This window comes from Malurus melanocephalus, unplaced genomic scaffold, assembly GCF_030028575.1.
Source record: "Malurus melanocephalus ecotype Western Australia unplaced genomic scaffold, MMel_1.1 scaffold_103, whole genome shotgun sequence".
Taxonomy (NCBI): domain Eukaryota; kingdom Metazoa; phylum Chordata; class Aves; order Passeriformes; family Maluridae; genus Malurus; species Malurus melanocephalus.
In genome coordinates, this window is record NW_026623335.1 from 890,344 (window position 1) to 903,755 (window position 13,412).

Here is a 13,412-nt window from a genome sequence, read left to right on the forward strand (position 1 = left end):
CCCGAGAGGGCTGCTCCCTTTGCTAACCGATGGCAGAGATACCCATCTGAGTACGAGATGGATGGATAGGGTCTGTGTTAAAGAGGTGGCCACGCTCTTCCCAGCCCCAGGGGCAGATGTGCTGCTCCAGGACTGCACGTCCCCCTTCCTCCCRGCCACGTGGATGCCGTTCCCTTGCGGTGGCACGGCGCCATCAGCCGCAGCGYGCTCGCCGGAGTGCACAGGCTCTGCAAGGTCTGGGTGTGAGATTAGGGCAGATCCTTACTCGTTCGTCTCCCAGCCAGCTCAGGCAGACATCCGAGGCCGTGGGACCGGAATGCTCTGACCTGAATAGAGGCAGGCACTGTCCCTTCAAGCCCGGTCCTCGCCTCCCTCCGCCGCTTTGCTTTGCTCCGTTTCAGCTGTGCATCCTTAAGTGATTCAGGGGCTCCGGGCCAAAGGGCTCTTTGCCCCGCTGGGCTGATCCTGAAGAAAAGGGCTGATGTGCCAGGAGGACTGGGAGGCAAATGTCATTTCATCACTGTTTTCCCGGGAGAGGTRGAGGGATCCAGCATGGGAACGACGGGGGTGGGGGGGCAGGGGTTAATGAGGAGAAATGGGATAAATTAAAGAAAGGAAAATGTWGGCCAAGTATTTGGAGAAAACATATGTTTAAATGCTGTCAAGCCAAGAATTATTTTCTAAAAAAATAAGTAAATTCCAGGGAATGACTAAATTRTTGGACACAGCTCCTRACTAGGTACCTTGAAAATGTGTTGRATCAGRTTGTTGGTGTGAATTACCAGCCCAGCCCTGGAAAATATACCCTAGGGAGCACCAGCTTTCCTGGTTTTCCACTGATCTTAACGCCAAAGTGAAATCTCCTGAGGCAAAGGGACATTAACTAACTTACAGTGCCATCTAGCCCCATCTAAGACATAAGACGTTTATGAGTGGTTGCTAATTTTGTTCCTGTAACTGGGAGGCTGAGTCACTTCAGCTCTAACCCACCTCCTAGGTCATGTGCTTATGGATATAAGTGTATCTTGGAGTACATCCGTGCATGAAACTGGGATGTATTTTTAAAAACACGACCATGAGCTGTGAACTTAAATACCTGACTGGGAGCCATCCCAGCTGGACAAATCCTGTGTGTTTTCGTGGCCACTGGAGGTAGGGAGGGCAGCTCAGCGTTGCTTAGGCCTGTCTGTCACTTCCCATTGATAAGAGCTTGCTTTGGACGGCTCAGGGATTTGCCAGCCTGCGAGTGCTTGAGCTGGGAGTGTTGGTGCTGGGTGCTTSCTGCAGGCTGTTTGCAGGGACTTCTCCCCAGAGCAGTGTTGGTAACAGCTCCCAGTGCTCAGGGCACAGGTTTGCTCTTTCTGAGGGGAAAAAAAAGGCAAATAGGGAACAGTGCTGCTGCTGCTCCTCTTGCGAAACACGGTGGGGGCAGAGGGTGCTGGCTCCAGCTCGTGCTGCCCGCACTGTGCTGTGACTGCATCCCTGAACCTTTCACTGCCCCCACTACAGACACATCCTCCCCTGAGAGATGGGGACATGAGGTGAACTCTGACAACCCATCAAAGGCCACAGAGTGGAAAAGGTTGCCTTGGGCTCCCTGGTGCAAGGGTTCAAGGCCCCCTGATGTCTGTGAGAGTGCCAGAGTTGCTGTGTTAGCTCTTTGGGCCTCTGCTTTTTGCCTTCGTGGGTTCCAGAGGGATTCAGGGGGTGCTGCGGAGTTCCATGGGTTTGGTGCAGTATTTTGGTTTTAAGTCTGCAAAGCTGGTGCAGGGAAGCTGGCCAGTCTGCCAAAGGTAGCGAAGTAACCTTTTTCTGTGGAGGAAAACACCCATTATCCTAACCGGGCTTGCATTATCAGTGTTTTTTTCGCACTTTCTCCTTTATATTTCTTTTTTTTGCCTTGTGTGCTTGCAGCAATGTCTGTAGCCAGACATATGCTCATGGCCTGGAATGAAGTCGACTGCAATTACATCCTAAGGGAGTYGCTCACCAGGGGTTTTGTGCAGGCAGGACACAGGCTCTGCTCGAGCTGCACATGTGCTCTTAGACCTCCAACTGCACTCGTTCTGCCTTCAGCTTTGTGGGAGCGAGGAGCAGAAGGCGCAGAAATCCAGCCAGTCTGGTGCACATCTGGAGGCAGTAATTGGAGGTAAAGTGTGCACCTTCTGTTCTCAATCGAATGAGGTGTTTTCTTGCATTAGCGGTTTCAGTGCATCGGCACCAAAATCCCTCCTTTTAAACACACTTGCTCCCCATCCCCCATGCTCGGTGCTGGTCCGAGCCTTCTCCAAGCATGAGCTGGGTTGCAGGGTCAGGCGTCTCTCMTGTAAGGCTCCTTGTGCCTTACTTCCTTTATCTCCAGGACCAGCCAGAAGCACATGCTGCGGCAACGTAATCATTTAATCCGGGCTGGTGAAACCTGTTCTCCAGATGAACAACTGACAGATCGTTTGCTCTGCAGCTCTGCATATGAATGCAATGTTTGTTGCGGTGGCTGGATGCCGGTGCCAGTTTTCCACTGCTGTTTCCAGCAAAGCTAAGCAGCAGCCTGACCATGAATCTGCTTCCAGCTGCTTCCTCTGGTCCCTGCCACATGCCTGCTGCAGCCACACTGGTGCTGGGACTCTCCTTCCCTCCCTGCCTGCTAGTGTGGATGCAGTAGGTGCACGGATTCCTGGCAGGTCAGCGCAGCCCTTGGAGGAGCACAGCAGGCCTGTGGCACCCGGGATAGGAACGTGTTTGCCTGGGGAGGCCGGTGATACCTGAAAGGGTGCAGCCAAAACTAACAAAGGTGTGTTCAGAGAGAGATACAGCTTGATCTTTAGCCCCTGATACAAACCTTGCCTTGGCTGGGGAAGCTGCTCTGCCAAGCCGTCTTGTAAGGGTGTAACAGCCTGGCGGATTGCTGGTGATTCCAGAAGTGGATTGGAGTGGGCATGTGTGTTGCTGCCTCCCTTGCAATTGCTGTGAGTTAGGAGGGGCCAGTGAGAGGTGCACCCCCTGTTTTAGGCCTCTGGAGTCCTCAGGACTGAATGCCAGATATGAGGAGATGTTGCTCTCATAGTGTTGTCTGTCATTGTAGAATTACAGAATGATTTGGGTTAGAAGGGACCTTAAAGATCATTGAGTTCCAATCCCCCTGGGCTGTGTCCTGCCATGGGCAGGGACACCTCCCACTAGACCTGGTTACTCAAAGCCCTGTCCYGACCTGGCCTTGAACACTTCCAGGAATGGGGCAAGCACAGCTTRTCTAAACATCCTGTTCCAGTGTCTCACCGTGCTCACAGTAAAGAATTTCTCCCTAGTATCTAATCTAAATCTACATTCAGTTTAAAGGCATTACCTCTTGTCCCATCACTACCYGCCCTWGTCAGAAGAGCAGARCCAGTGGTTCRCTGCACATTGTGCAARTGSATGTGCTCACRTAGGTTTTCTGAGTGGCCAGCACTGAAARTCTGTCCTCTCCTAAGTGCTGGAGATGGTTCTGGTGAGCAGCCTGTCCTGCTCTGCTGCAGCCCTTGTTTGCTGCTTCTCTGGTTTCAGGTTCCATCCCTTCCAGACTTTGTAATGCAAGCAGCAGCTGACACAGCCCAGCTGATGGCTCGGTGGTGGCACAAAASCAGGGAGAGCACTCTGGTGTGCACCGGTGGCAGCCACTGCTCCAACAAACAGCATTAGAAACTTAGCAGGTGAATATGCAGTGGTGTTGCAGATATATTCTTTATTTTTGGCATAAAGAACAAGCTGAGGCCTGAGAATTTACCAGGGCCAGCATCTGACTCTTGAATTGTCTGATCTTCTTGTACTGTGTCTGAGGATGGAAAGCTGAAAGAAGCTGTTTACCTTCAGGTTGCAATATAGACTCCTTTAAAGCGCCTTTTTTGAGAAGAGCATGTGTTAAATATTTTTGGGGCCAGCACTGTGAGGTTGGCTCAGCCTCCAGAAGCACTTTCCAAAGCTTGTTGTCCAGAATAGCGTGCTCTAAAAATGCATTGCATCCCCCTGCACTAACTGGTCTGACCTACTCTAGCCATACAAGAGGCTTTTTCTTTCAGCTCGGGTGAGATCCATATTAAGATCTGTATTTCTTGCACACTGCAACAGCTTCTTTTTCTTCCTTGCTTCCTGGTAGGCACCTCYAGTGCCTGTCTCCGTGTTGGATGAGAGCCTGTGGGGCGTTCAGGGAGTGCAGGTCTGGCCTGTGTATCACCCTGTCACCAGGACTGAGCTGGGAGAAGTCAGTACATACGCACAGCTTGGAGCAATGCGTGCTGTGCTTGGGGGATGGGAGGTTTGAAACCTTGACTGTTATTTTATCTGCAGTTTAGCATGGCTCAGGTTTGTCAGCAAAACACCACAGTCCTGAAATTTCAAGCCTGAGGCGGAGCTGGGAAGAACATCCTAGAGCTCCTGAGTTTCTGTTTAGGGCTTTGGACACAGCTTCAGACAAAGATTCTCTCTTCCTGAAAGGACAGAGATATCGAAGTGCAATATTTACATCAGTTATGTGAAGTCCACTCAGACCTATTCAGCCCCCTGCTTCTGCATAATTTTTTTTTGGCAAGCATTAACTAAAAAGGAAGGGAGTAACTCTTGCTTGAAATTATTTTTCTCCCTGCTCCTGTGTCCCGCCCCCAGGCGCCCCATGGCAGGTGTTACAGAGGCGAAAACCAGCTCTCCTGCACAGAGAGATTAGCAGCACACAAAATCATCTCTCTCCTCCTTGTGCACCYCAGAGCCCAGAAACTCCCCCATCTCTCCAGCCTTGCAGCCCAGCTGTCCCAAACCCCAGACAGCAGGGATGGATAACTGTAGGCTGCTCCCTGCACTGCAGCCCAGTTGATGGAGGAGATAATGGGAATGATTTCTTCTTGCAAGTACAAGCATGAATCCTCTGAAGAAATATTAAGTCTGGATGTGGTGGAAAAAAAAAAAAAGAAAAATAAATGCACACACGTGCACACACACAACCTCGACCTCATGTAATGTTGGAGGGCTTGGTTGTGTCTGACTTTTTTTCTCAGCTGCTGGTCCTTGAACTCCTCCCAACGTGGCTCCACCACTGGAGCAACAGCTGGCGTGCTGAGGTGCACTTCAGGGCTGCCAGCTCGTCTCACTGCAGATCGAGCCTTGCACTGTGTTACTGGGGGATTTCCTTAAAGCCTTTGAGCCTCTCTGCCAGAGTGCTCGGATTGTGTGAGAATTGTGCCTTTTGATGGAAGAAAAAGTGGGTGGGGGGAAGATAATTAAGAAAAAATGTTTCTAGCACTCAGGATTGTGGAGGAAAATGAACAAATAGGAAATGAGTATGACCTACAGTAAGTAAAATAATAATCTTTTTGCCCTGAGCAGGGCTGTATGAACTGTTTGGATAACATGCAGTGGAGAGGGGTGTGGAAGAAAGTGGAGCCCTGCTCAGTGCTGCAGGCCTTTTGCCACTGTAAGAGAAAGAGTAAAAACTTGCTTTGCCACTCTGGATGCTAACTTATGACAGGCAATGGCTTTGGCTGTGGTGAATAAGCCTGGTGAAGGGTCCATCACAGATTAACTCCTAAGCCTTAGGTGTTTTGCTAAGTGAGGTGCCAGACCAGTCTGTGGAAATCTTGTTCTTGAATTATTATTCCTTTTAAATATTAGACCCTGYCTGCAAAAATGAAGTGTTTCCTGGCTTCACTTTTCAGCATTGCTATTCTTTCCATCCTCTTTTGCTTCCACAGTGGGTACAGAGACATGAGCTTTCAATACCTGCAAGTTTCCGTCTRGTTTGTTAGCATCACTCCTCAAGAAGGGGATTATGAGAAGTTGGAGATGTTGCAGGTAAGCATCCAAACAGTGATCCTGGCTTTCACAATGAGGCAGTGTGTTTTGTGTGGTTAGAGCAGCAGGAACTGGACTCAGGAGTGACGGAGCAAAAAATCAGTGATTGCTGTTTGGCAGGAGATAYTTAAACTTTGTCAAGCTAGGCAAGTATCTCCATTGTGGTCTCTGACTCACAATTCAAATATGCTGGGAACATTTGAGGGGGCTGGGTCAGTTCTTTAAGCAGTGGGAAAACAAGGCTTTAATGCATCACGGCATAACTTTGGGTCTGTGCTCTACTGTTCTGCTTTTCTTTGAGGAAACTGGTGTGGCTGGCGGTGGGGAGAGGGAGGTGTTGTGAAACCACACACACACACACACACACACACACACACAGAGTCACACACTCACATGTGATTTTAATCCCTCCTAACAGTGTTTCAGGCTCATTTGACTGTGGTGGCTGAGCTGAACCACTTCTGACTTGCCCTCCTGAGGGTGAACAGAGGACGAGGCTGTGCGCTGGGGCTGGTGACAACTCGGTTTCCACCTCTGCTGCAGCAGCCTGGCTGAGGTATGCAATGCAGAGGAGCTCATGGAGGGCTCGCCAGCCCCTTCAGCTATTCAGTACCACTCTGGGGGCACAAGAATGTCCCATATTGGTTGGTTAAACCAGGCTGGCAGCTCCGGTGTGTGGTCATTCTGGTGGCAAAAGCAGTCAGGCTGTTCTGGTGAATCAGGCTGCGAGGGCAGGGAGCCTTGCCAGCAGCCCGGCTCTCCYGCTTCCTTCCACTGCCGCAGATAACGCCGCGGAGCCTCCCGGGGAGGGAGGTGCGTTTATGCCCTTACCAAAGGTGTTTTCTGTTGATATGGTGTGTTCCTGCACACGGAGGGGAAGGCAGATATGGCCAGACATCCTCTCCCAGATCCTGTTGTGTGGATGAGAGTGGCTGCTGGCAGTGGGGTTGCTCCTTTGTGCTCCTCCGGCTGGAGACAAGCACCCATTTGGGGATGCTTCCTGGAAAATACCATTGTAAAGCTGACGAGCAGATGCTTTCAGTCTGTGCTTTGCACCTTCTGCTCCTGGGAGGGGCTGGAAGGAGAACGGGGAAATGGTGCTGGAGAAATATGGCCAAGACCAGAAAAATGGTCGGGACCAGGTAAGGAGCAGCCACATGGCAGACGAGCTGCTGGCTCCATAATTAAGCCAAGTGTTCAGGATGCAAGAGGTTTGGCTGAGCTCAGTTGAAAGCCCAGCTTCCTGTGTGTTCCTCCCTGCTATGATTCTGACCAGAAATTCCATTTTTGACCTGAAAAATCTTCCAGATGAAAATTTAATTATAAAAGTGATGTATTCCCACAAGAAACTTCAGTGTCAGCAAATAAGCATTTGTTTCTGAAAAACTGTTCTATTCACACACACAGAAAAACCTGGCTCCCACTGATTCCATGCTAGAGCATTACTCTGGTAAAAACTCTGTTGATTTGTTTAATAAAAATGATTATGGTTTGCAGTTAGCCTCTGTTAGGCATACAAGTTGCAAAGAATTGACACTGGTCCTGAAGTCCTCTTGCACAGGATAAAYTTTCTTGGCAAGTTATTCAATCATGGCCTTTCATAAATCTGTGATTTATGAAAGGTTTCTGGCAGCGGAGAAGTGGGATGAATCAATTGTGGGAGTGTTAACCCAGACAACARGACTTTCTTTCCTTTTGTGCAACGAATTACTTGCTTTCTGCAGAACAAAGGTGCAAGCATTTTCCTCCAGATGATGTGACTTGTAACAAGGACTTGGTAAATATTTTTCTTATGCAAAGGTCTGTTGTTATTGATTCCATATTTACTTGGGATCTTTGCATGCAGAGGATGGCTTTTGGCTTGTGAAGAGGAACTTCTCTGAGGCTGGAACATTTCTCCTCACACTCCTGARTCTCTGCAGGATTCTATGTAATGCTCAGGAAGGCTGCTAGGGGCAAGGTGCTTTTCCGTGTGTAACAGAAAACTCTGCAGGCTCATTAATAAAGGCCAAATAAAATAAAGCTTGGAAAGTCAACATGTTTGAGAAGATATGCTGTTCTGGGAAACAAGTGGAGGGGAGGTGTATATTTATATGAACAAAGGAAGTCCAAATTGTAAACCATAATAGATGTGTTAGCTTGTTAATGCGGCTGATGCTGACTAATTCCAGGGGTGTTCCTGCTGCCCAGGAGCAAAAGTGCAAATAAGTGGACAGCTGTGATTTAGTGCCAAATATTTGATTGAACACATCGTGACAATTCAGGCCACCCACACTCTTAAGTAAATACAACTTCTGGAGAGCCATTTCAAAGYGGGCTGAAGTGCAGGGCAGCCACTTTCATGTGCATCTCAGCCAAATGGCCCTCAAGTATTTGGGGTCAAACTTTGCCTTCTGTTACACCCTGGGAGCCCCCATTCACTCCACAGAGTTTGCACTGGGTAGCTGAGGRGCAGAGCTGACTCTTGATGCTAATCTGACTTTTTCTAGCTCAGTAAGTACAATTTCACATGTAAATGTGAATGTGGAACAGATCTGGACTCGATTAGCTCCTGAATCCTTGATGAAAAGCCATAATTGTTTATCCAGATGATGTTTCTTTCTCTYTCTTTTATTTTCTCTACACTTGAAACCCAAGGTTTTAATGGGCTTGTAAAATAAATACATGAGTGTGGATTACAGCRGTATCAAAGGTGTGAGGAAAGCCCTTCCCTTCTCCTCAGCAGGGCTAAATGATCTCTGGGTGCACACTTCAGTTGTTSTATCCAGAGCCTTGGGCAGGGGTGGCTGCGGATCTGACGGTGGGAGGGAGGGTATTTCCAAGACAACACAGCCCAGGGCTCTCATTACTGATGTGAAGGACCTGTGATACCTATCTTCTCTTTTTCCTGGTAGGCAGTGAAATCTGCRCTAGTGGCAATATCTGGGACACAGGGTGGTTGGGGGAGGAGAAAAGCAAGGGAATATGGAAAAAAAATGTATTTWTCAGGGTAATCTAGTTTAGGAGTGCAAGTACTAAAACATTTTAATCACAGTCATACGGCTGTGTGTCACTGCAGGGCAGAATTAAGGCTATTTGTATGCCTTGTAGCACACTGCCACACTTCAACAAGTTTGAATTTATTTTAAGCGTAACTTTAACTCTGAATTCCCTGGGTTTGTAATGTCTGGTCTGGAAATAAATGCAACCTCTTTATATTGTACTTTACTCTTAAAATAGGCTTTCCACTTTAGCTCCGTTTCTGTTGGCTCGGCAAGAGCATGGGCTGTCATTTCCTGCCCTGCTGGGTTTGCTGTTTAAATGGAGAGGGCGTGTATCCAAATAAAGGAACACAGCAGTAAAAGCTGGGATGGGTGATGGATGGCACTCCCAGGGCAGCTGTGCCACAGSCCAGTTATTGCTTTAACTGCCCATGCCTGACTATCTCCTACATGAATGCGTGGCTACTTTTGGCACAGAGATGCTTTACTTGCGGRTTGAAGGAGCTCACAGGGAATCTCAGTGTCAAATTTGGTTTCATGCTGTGGAAGTGGCATTGTGATGCCAGCTCCCAGTGAGGCCWCTGGAATTGGTGGGATGATGCTTGGCTCACACCAGTGTGCCTGTGAGCTTGGCTCACAGCTCTAGAGCTGCGAGCTCTTCATGTGCCACGACGGAGAGGCTCCACCTGGCCARGCTGGGCGCAGCTGGCCCAGCAGTGTGCCCAGGGATGGGGGACAGGGATAGGCCCTGCAGGAGAAGTTACTCTGTTTGCCTCCCTGCAGAGGAAATCACCTCCCCCTTCTCCTGTGTTGGGGAAGGYTGGTGGCTCAGGGAGCCCTGGGGACAGACTGATTTAAACATGCATTTCTTCAGACAAGGCTTCTTCTTGATAGGAGAGAAACAGCATCATTCCTGGAGTTTCTCTGCCTTAGTTTCTGCCTGCAGCCCTTACCTACTTCCCCCACTCCCAAGCCACCCTGCTGGGCTTCTTGCCTTGCTGCACATGCAGAGACACAAGGCATACATATGTCCCCCTTCTCCCTCGCTCTCYTGTGCAAGCTCCCTCACTCTCTCCCTCATTTCCCTCCCAATACACCCATGTCCTACCCCCTGACTAAAGCAAAATTTCCCTCTTTCTTGGCAGCTGGTCTTCCCAGGGGCCCAAACTAACAGAAGTCTGAGCCCTGACTGCCTATGCCTTGGCCAGAGCAGAGCAACTCTTTGCTGAGAGATAATGTTGCCTTAAAGGAGAAGGTATTTTTTATTTCTCTATCTGTTTTCCCTCTCATGCTCACCCRTTTGTTTCTCGGCTCCCATGGAGAGAGCCGTGCTTGTGCCTGGGACYTGCTGCCTCCCAGTCACCTACTGGGAGTTTCCCTCTCCCCCCACAGTCTTCCTGGCTGTGGAGTTCATCTCTGAGCCAGGCCTCCCATAATTRATGCAAGCCTTGCTCTTGACTTTCTGCGAGCACTGGATAAGGCCTTTCCAGGACTTGCAGCTTTCCTCCAGCTCAACCCTTGCAAGCCAAGTGATGAGGCTTCCAGGGCTTCTCCCGCGGGATGGCTCCAGTGCATGCATCTCACTGTCAGGAAGCTTTTCCTGACACTCAGCCTAAATTTTCCCCTTTTCAAATGTCATCCTGGCACTCCTACTTAGCATGCACTTTCTGTGTGTCTCACTCCCTCCGAGCAGGCTGTGCTTTTCCCTCTCCAGTGCCTGGGCTCTTTCTGGTGCTTGCTGGCTGTCACCCACTTTCCTCGCACCCGCCTCAGCTTGGCCAGTCCAAGCACATTATCTTACAGCTCATTTCCCTTTATAAATCAAACCTCCCAGGCATTTTCCTCTTCTTTTTTTTTTTCCTTCTTTTTTTGTGTCATTCTATTTCCCTTTTCCCCACCACGCAGGAGGATTTTTGGGTATGTGCCCCATGGTTCAGAACGTTTTTCTCTCCGCATCCRCTGGCAAGGTTTTTAGTGTAAAGTGCTGACATTTCTTTGTTGCCGTGGGCAGCTCTCGTGGAGTAATGAACAGCTGGGAATGGGTAAATGCACAACCAGAGGTCCTGGGAGCAGCCCAGGCAGGTGCCCCTCAACCTGCACCGTGCTTGTGCAGACTYTCCAGTACAGACTGATCTCCCACTGTTGCCTTCCTCTGTGTGGAATCGTGATTGCCCTCCCCTGTTTGGACTCTTTCCATGGATTTCATGGATCTGAGGGTACTAACTCTCTGCTGAATCAGGTCTGTGTGGGCAATGACTTTGAGTTCAGATGGGACTGGAAATGAAGAGGGGCAGCCTCTGCCTCGTGGTGCGCACACATGAAATGGCTCAATGTGCCTCATTTCCTTATCAAGCCAGCCTGAATGTGCTTCCCGATAAGGAATAAAGCAGCACTGGAATGGAAAGGAGTTAAGAGACAGGTTGCTTTTCCTTCTGTGTCCAACTTGTTTGCGACCACATGACATGGGTTTTGTTCAGGATCAGGATCTGGGGCGAAGGGCTGAGCTGCTCTTGAACTTGCACTGCCACTGGCATTGAGCTCTTGCTTTGCTGTAGCCAGAAAACGAAGGTTTCTCCATRCAAAGTGACGAACACAACCGTGGACGTTGCCATGACAGCTCCAAGGAGAAACTGGGTCAGTTCTGCAGCCATTGGAGGGGACCAGTCATGGCTGCCTGTGGTCTCCTGCAAGCCCACAAGGGCAAACATGTTCCAGAACTCATTATTGGGCTGACTGCACTGGTTCTATGTTTCCTGGGAGGAAACCAAAAAGTTTCAAACTTGATTACCATTTTAAAGTTAGTGTGGCTAAAATGGTTGGTTGGAACCCACACCACTGCCATGGCAACAGATACATGCACTTTTTTTTTGGAACATGAAATGAGAGCAATTTTTCTTGTGCTTAAGTGACTTCAGAGGAGAAGATGCTCTGGAACAAGAATTAAGAATGACATACAGAAGGGACTGGAAATATCAGACCAGCAGAGTTGAATAGAGGATCATTTCAAAGTKAAATAGAAAGTAAAGGATAAACTGTGAGGTTGAGAAAGTGCTTTGGCCAAGGAAATTCCTTAAATAATAGTGTCCTCCATGAACTTAAGACCAGGTATGAAACACATCATTGATTTGACATCAAAATAGTTTCTTCAAAAGATAAAGGCGCATGTTCATTGATTATTGATCCCTTTGGAGAATGTGGTCACAGGTGTTTCAGGAGAGCATTCCTGAGAGCTATGGAAGATCTATACGTTTTTTCCAGCCATCCACCCTCCCTACCTTCAGTATAACCTCCTTGAGGGTATAATATTAATCTGTTAATTCTGCAACTTGACACTTTGTAGGCAGATGACACCAGTGCCTGGGATCTGGGTACTGTCGCTGAAGAATCGAAGAGACGGGTAAGGCACGTCCACCAGTGCCTGCAGTGGAAAATGTCATCACCATAATGCTGTGCAGGGGAAGGACAGACACTGATGGCCCATCTCCCATGAGTTGTGTGTTATCAGCAGTTTCATAACAGAGTGGTTTAGGCTTAACTCCACCTCTGCTTTTGTGTAGATACCACTGACAGGTAATGGTGTCRCCTGTTTAACAGTGTGACTATACAATCTGTGGTTATTTCCATTAAAAGACAACACACACTTTGTAGACACCAGGAGATTTTTGAGGAATTGCGTGTGTGAAATATAAATTAATGCATTGAACTGCCTTTTGACACACAGATGCATGCACACGCACAAAAGCATTGAYCAAGTTGCAAGGTCTGCTCTCTAAAAGTGGTATTGATTTTGAAGGTTCTGCTGCTGCTTTTTGCAGCCTTTGTCCTACCACAGAGGCAAGGAGCACCAGAGGGTTTGTCTCATGGGGTCGAACAGCTTGGCACTTTGCACTGCATGGCTGAAGTGTCACCAGGAGCAGAGTTRTGGCAGTGTCCTGGCCCTTAGGAAGAGGTTTCTCTTTCTGTGCAGGTAGCCAAGATTGCACTGCTGGGACAGTGGTTTGGCCATGACAGCAGAGCGATGATGTATGCTTGCTCAGCACTACCACAGCACAAGCAGTAGTTTTCTGACATCAAATGAAGCCCTGGCTCAGCTGGTTGGCACTGAGGCTGGGCCGGGTGCGGGGTCTTTCGGCATTAGGATGGAGCCTCTTTGAGACATCAAMACATGCAGATCTTTCCTGCTGGCCTCCTCCCTGCCCCATTTTCCTATCTTTGGTGGTTGGCCCTGGCTGAATGCTGGGTCCCCACCAAACCTGCTCTATCACTTCCCTCCTCAGCTGGACAGGAGAGAGAAAAGGCGTCTTGATTGAGAAGATCAGGTAGAGATCACTCACCAATTACAGTCATGGGCAAAATAGACCTGCCTTGAGGAATTAGTTTACTTTATTATCAATCAAATCAGAGTTTGATATAATATAATGAGAAATAAAATCAAATCCTGAAAACATCTTCCTCTCACTCCTCCATTCTTCCTGGACTCAACTTCATTCCCAAATTCTCTACCTCCTCCCCACAATGGTGCAGGGGGACGTGGAACTGGGGTTGTGGTCAGTTCATCACACATTGTCTCTGCCACTCCTTCCTCCTCAAAGAGAGAGCTCCTCACTTTTCCTC

General features: G+C 48.8%; 1 long non-coding RNA gene across 4 annotated transcripts in view; it reads left to right on the forward strand.

The window, feature by feature from the left end:
- Window positions 1-13,202, forward strand: part of LOC130575316 (uncharacterized) — a 14,869-nt gene extending 1,667 nt beyond the window's left edge. The window contains exons 1-4 of one of the 4 annotated variants that reach the window (XR_008965545.1): window positions 3,581-5,817; window positions 6,236-6,373; window positions 9,944-10,053; window positions 12,139-13,202. This is a non-coding gene — a long non-coding RNA (uncharacterized LOC130575316). Of the gene's footprint in view, window positions 1-3,580; window positions 5,818-6,235; window positions 6,374-7,663; window positions 8,387-9,943; window positions 10,054-12,138 lie in introns of those variants that run through there. The other 3 variants (XR_008965544.1, XR_008965543.1, XR_008965542.1) reach the window with 3 other exon arrangements.
- The last annotated feature ends 210 nt before the right edge of the window (window positions 13,203-13,412 follow it).